At 28.9% G+C, this 6,142-nt stretch overlaps 1 long non-coding RNA gene across 1 annotated transcript; it reads right to left on the reverse strand.

The window, feature by feature from the left end:
- Positions 1 to 4,700: 4,700 nt before the first annotated feature.
- On the reverse strand, positions 4,701 to 5,155 carry LOC111421350 (uncharacterized). Its single transcript, XR_002707186.2, has 3 exons — positions 5,051 to 5,155; positions 4,869 to 4,989; positions 4,701 to 4,817 (listed from the first exon to the last, which is right to left on the reverse strand). It is a non-coding gene; the product is annotated as an uncharacterized lncRNA (long non-coding RNA).
- Positions 5,156 to 6,142: the final 987 nt, after the last annotated feature.

Below are 6,142 nucleotides of genomic sequence, written 5' to 3' on the forward strand. Positions count from 1 at the left end.
TTTATTATCTATTAAATAGATCTTAATATCTCGCTAAATCTTTTTATTTTGGAATTTATCGATGTTTCACAACCTTGGATGAAAATTGTTTTGAATGGAATTAATCTATTTGTGTGCTTTGAAGAGACCACAAAGTGTTGTGCATGAAAGTTTATGCAATAACGATTCCTAGCAAAGTGAAACTCCAATCAGGAGAGAATCACCACAGGAGACCCGTGGATTTCAATAAATAAATAGTTATAAGACATTTATGCAACATCCGTTAAGTATCATTACATAGAGAAGTGAATAGAATATAATAAACCCGTGCGATGACAGCAAGAAACATCTCAACAACAAATTATTACCTTTGTTTTTCTATCTATCTACTTTAATTTTTAATTATATTATTATATTCGTAATCTCCATAAAATATCCTTTAAAATGAGTCCAAACTCGACATATTTAACTTTAATATTAACGGAAATACAATCACTTCCGGACGTCAACGTCAAACGTCAACGTCAATTTTGACATATTTGTCATCTTCATTAAAAAACCTTTTCCGTCGACCGTGTATTTATAAGATTTATAAATGTATACAAAATCATTCATTAATGACACCTATTAATAAACGATTTTCTATTAATAAACGATTTTAAGAAAGTCCGACCGAACTAAATAATAGTCAATTTAATAAATATTCTCCAATGAAATTTGTAATACCGACCACTATATCTATTCGGTAAGACTACAAAAATAAATTATGACACATTAAAAGTGAGGTTATTTTGCCAGTGACAGAATTGGGAGATTTTTCAACGATGGATTTTCTCTATTTTGTTGAAAAGACGGTCAACGGAAAAATATTGTAACTAACTCGTATATTAAAATGCGATTAATTATCTCAATAATTAAAATATCTCGATAATTAATCGCCTTCATTAATAGACTTGTTGGTTAAATAACTATTAAAATGAGTCCAAAGATGACGCACTTATCTCAAAAAACAAAAAAGTTAGGTTAGAAGATGTCAAATATTCGCCATTTTGTTTGTTAAAAATTATAAAATTTCGATACCGATTAGAGATAAATATATCTAATTTTTTGAAGAAACCAACAAAAAAAAATGTCAAATGTCAAAATCGAATATTTATTAATGAAAAATTATCTCTAATTTTCTTAATAAGAAGTAAAAATCCTTTAATTTGACACCAAACATGACACATTTAGGACAAAAAACAAAAAAGTTAGGTTAGAAAATGTCAAATATCCGCCATTTTGTTTGTTAAGAATTAAGATATCTCGATAACGAGTGGTTTAGAACTAAAAAAATTGTCAAATGTCAAAATGGAATATTTTTTAATGAATTACTTTAATTATTTATTTATTTTTTTTATTATATTTTTGTTTTTGTGACAAATATAGACATTTTATAAAAATTAAGAATATGTCAAAATGACATTGACATTTCAAACTGAAAGTTCTTATATCTCGAGTAATATTGGAATTAAACATATCATGTTTGGATTCATTTTAAAGGATTTTTCACGACGATTACAAATATGTCAAAATTGACGTTGACATTCTTAACCGGAAGTTGACCATAACTTCATTAATATTGAAGATAAATATGTCGTGTTTGTACTCATTTTAAAGGATTTTTAATGAAGATTACAAATAAGTCAAAATTGAAGTTAATATTTTAAACCTGCAGTTAATTATCATATCATAGACGACTTCATGGTATTCTTTCATGATGTATTCTTTATTAAAAAGCCTTTAAAATGAGTCCAAATATGATGCATTTATCTCAAAAAACCAAAAAGTTCGAACTTTCAACTTTTAATTTTGACATATTTGTCAACTTCATAAAAAATCCTTTAAAATGAGTCCAAACTCGATATATTTAACTTTAATATTAATAGAGATACAATAACTTCCGGTTTGAAACGTCAACGTCAATTGTGATATATTTGTCATCTTCATTAAAATACCTTTAAAATGAGTCCAAAGATGACGCACTTATCTCAAAAAACAAAAAAGTTAGAATAAAAAACATTAAACCCGAAGTTAGCAACAATGAAGATAGCAATTTAATTTTTAAATATTAATACCAACCTTAATTTTTTATTTTTTTTTTATTATATTTTTGTTTTTCTGACAAACATTAAGATATTTTATAAAAATTAAGAATATGTCAAAATGACATTGACATTTCAAACCGGAAGTTGCTTATATTTCGAGTAATATTGGAATTAAACGTATCATGTTTGGACTCATTTTAAAGGATTTTTCACGACGATTACAAATATGTCAAAATTGACGTTGACATTCCTAACCGGAAGTTGACCATAACTTCATTAATAATGAAGATAAATATGTCGTGTTTGTACTCATTTTAAAGGATTTTTAATAAAGATTCCAAATATGTCAAAATTGAGGTTGACATTTTAAACCAGAAGTTAGTTATCATATAATAGAAGTTTTATAACTGAAGTTTTTTGGGTTGTTTCACATTGATTAAAAAAATTCGTTGATTTTTAAGCCACATGATGATTCTTGAATTTTTCCCAAGTTTCTTAATATTTCTTTTGTTAAAAAAGAGCGTTCTTAAATTTTAACCTATAAACTTGTAACACTTCGTCCTTAATTTCATTTTACAACTTTTTAAACTTTAATTTTGTAAATTAGTAACTAATAATCTGATTTCGACTTTGATATGTGATCTTTTTTAGCAAAACAAAAAGAAATATTAAGAAACTCGTTTGTAAAATGGATAAGATCTATTTGTAGAGTCTCTGCCGAAACTGGTTAGACTTAAATTCTATATAAAATAAAAACCAGTTTAAAAGTACAAAATCAAAAAGTGAGAACAAGTCAGAACAATGTGAAAACATTGTGAAATGTTGTAATAATTGGGTTGCCACTTGCCTTTGTTAAATATAATAGTAATTTATGTCTACAGGTCTCCAGGATCAGGAAATGTATCAGGAAATTTTAACCTATTTATAAATGTCCTAGAGGACAGCTCAAGAGAAATGTCTGCTTCTATTAAGCCTGACACTAAAATCGCACTCGTGAGTGATTTTAATGTTGATATTTTAGAGAAGAGCTATCAGAGAATCTCATGACATGTCCAATCCATCTTTATGAAGCGTTTTCTCTCTTTAGGATACCTTCAATCTCTGTGTTCGCCATTCCCCTCGCTCACATATTGGTCCGAATATTCTTCTTTAAAAACAAGACGCTTCTTTGTATCGCTAGCTGTTAAGCTCTATGTTTCTGATCCATATGTGGCAACCAGAGTTTTGTATATCCTGATTTTAGTTGTTCTGGAGATGATTCTAGACCTATTAGCAGCAAGTATTTTCGTTTGTATATCGGACTCAATTTGGTTCGTATTCTTCAGTTCGGCTCCCAGATATTCGAATTTTTCGATGTCGTGTCTACTGCGTTCTCGTTCCTTTGGTGACCTTGGTGGTTTAGGTATTTTGTTTTTTCTATGTTTACTTCTAGTCCCACCTGTTTGGCTCCTTTTGCAGCTCATTGTAAGAGTCCCTGAGTTGGTTTTCATTCCTAGAAATAATGACGATGTCATCCGCATAAGCAAGGATCATCTTGGACTTGTAGATAGTTGTGCCACTATCTTGTTAGTGCCGCTTGAAAAATGTGGCTGAAATGACGTGACCTTGCCTTACCCCTCTACTCAATATGAACCCTCTGCCAAAACGTCCATAAGCAGAAACTCTTGCCTTAGTATTCTGTAGCATAGCTCTTGTCAATCTTGAGAGATGAAAAGATACGTTTCCTTGAAAAATCAAAATCCATAACCAGGGCGTGGTGTGCTCGTAACATTTTTCAAATGTTGCCTGATAACAAAAATCTGGTCTATCCTTGCCTTTCTAAAACCACACTGGTATTGTCCAATAATTTCTTCCGCGTAATGTGTTGGTTTTGACAGTAGGATATTTAAGAATACCTTATAAGCAATATTCAGCAAAGGAATTCCCCTATAACTATTACATTCGAGTTAGTTTGTCTCCTTTTTTGTATATTGGGATGATGCTACCTGTTTCCCATGTATCAGGAATGATCTCACTTTCCCAAATGTCTTCGATTATCTTGTGCAGCTCTTTTGCGACTTCTGCTCCTCCATTTTTAAAAATTTCGCTAGATATGTTGTCCATACCACATGCTTTAAAGTTTTTCATCCTCTGGATTGGTTCTTCTACGTCACGCGTCGTCGTGTGACCTTATGACATAACCAAAAAAATTTCATTTCCTTCAAATAACACTTTTTGACAATGACATTTAAAATTTAGGTTTTTACTCAGAATTGCCAACTTAAAATGTACTCTTACCTCGTATTTATAACGCTAAATTCCCACAAAAGAGAAAATTTTTATATTTAGCTTTTCTTAATTTGCTTCGTTTTGTACACAATTAATAATTTAAAGTGACAATTCGCTTTATCATGAGCTTAGCAACACATGTTTCATAATCTAACAATTACAGGAATCTATACATTAAAATAAATTATAATTGGAATTATTTAAAACAAATAATTAATTTTTATAATAAAATAATTAAAAATATTAATTTGGATTATATTTGTAATTAATTAAAATGTTGAAATGAATTTTTTTAAATTAATAGTATTATTAAATTAACTTAAATTTCATAGATGGCGCTAGTCTAATAGGTTATTTTAAATGACATTTTGGTTTAAACGATTTTATTAAATTCTACATATTCTACACAAAAAAGATAATATTCGTCGTCATAAATCAAGCCGTTTCTTTCAACATTTTTTTACCCCGTGCTAGCTTGAGTGGCTAAAATAATTCAATATAAAACCATTTTTAAATAATTATTGCAAAACTTACTAGTTGATGTACGATTTCCGTTGCAATTTCCTTTTCTTTCGTCACTTGGACGAACTCCTTTAGGAACGTTTAAAACGTTACCTAATTTGGAAGCGGTTTGCTCCATGCCTAGCCCTGAAGACTAAATACACATAAAAAATAGTGATCAATAATAAATGTTGATAAAAATTAATATTATTTACCATAAGAGCAAACAAGATACAAACAACGATTGCAAAAATAAAATAAATTTTCATTTTGAAGTTTAACAACCACAATTTACATTATACTGCGGCTCTTTTTCAACGTATTTATACTAAACATATATTTTTTTTATTGTAACCGGAAACTCTTTCAACAAAAAATGTTTTTCTACATTTAATTATTTATGATTCAAAAAGGGTATAAAAAATTGCATGTTTCATGAATATATAAAAAAATTTCTTTGTAAAGAAAATTAATAATACATGTATAAAAAAAAAATAGGAAAAATATTACAATATTATTTTATAAATTAGTTATTGAATTTTGACATCTTTAAGAACTTTCTAGTTCTAGATCTAGTTCTAATTTTATTTGTTATTCGGCACTATGATTATTGTATATTCTTCATTGAACTAACACTAGAACTAGAATTAGCTATAACACTAGTGAAAGTGTTAGTTCTAGTTATTAAAACTAGCATTAGCACTGCAACCAACATTAAATCTAGACCTAGAACTAGAAACATTCTGGTTTGGCCATCTTATGAGATATACGGCTAAACCCAAATGTTTCTAGTTTTAGTTCTTCAACCAGAAATCTGATAAAATTCAATGTAGCGCGATGTAGTTCGAACTGAAGTGATCAGAAGTTCTGCTTATATGGAAATATGCAAAAACTTCAGAAAATCCTGGTTTCCAGAAACGTAGAAGACTGTCTAAACAATTTTCATTCCATATTTACTATTTATAAGTGATAATGAATACGAAGGGTGCAAACAAAATTATTCAGAAATTGTATCCAATCAAAGAAACGCAAAAATTCAAAGGAAATTGGATTTCCAAACAAATGGAAAGTGCTCAAAGAATTTTTTTAGCCGTACGTCTCTTAAGATTCTTGTGCTAGATAGTCTTAGCAAATGATTCTTGTTCTAGGTCTGTCTAGTTTTAGTTGTAATGACTAGACCTAGAACTAGAAACATTTGGGTTGGTTTTTCATAAGTTTTTGCAAATTTTGGGTTGAGCAAAATCTTTAATCTATTTAATTTGAACTCTAGCAAATATCTCACCATATCTAAAATAGCAAATATTGTA

This window comes from Onthophagus taurus, chromosome 3 (assembly GCF_036711975.1).
Source record: "Onthophagus taurus isolate NC chromosome 3, IU_Otau_3.0, whole genome shotgun sequence".
In the NCBI taxonomy this organism is placed as follows: domain Eukaryota; kingdom Metazoa; phylum Arthropoda; class Insecta; order Coleoptera; family Scarabaeidae; genus Onthophagus; species Onthophagus taurus.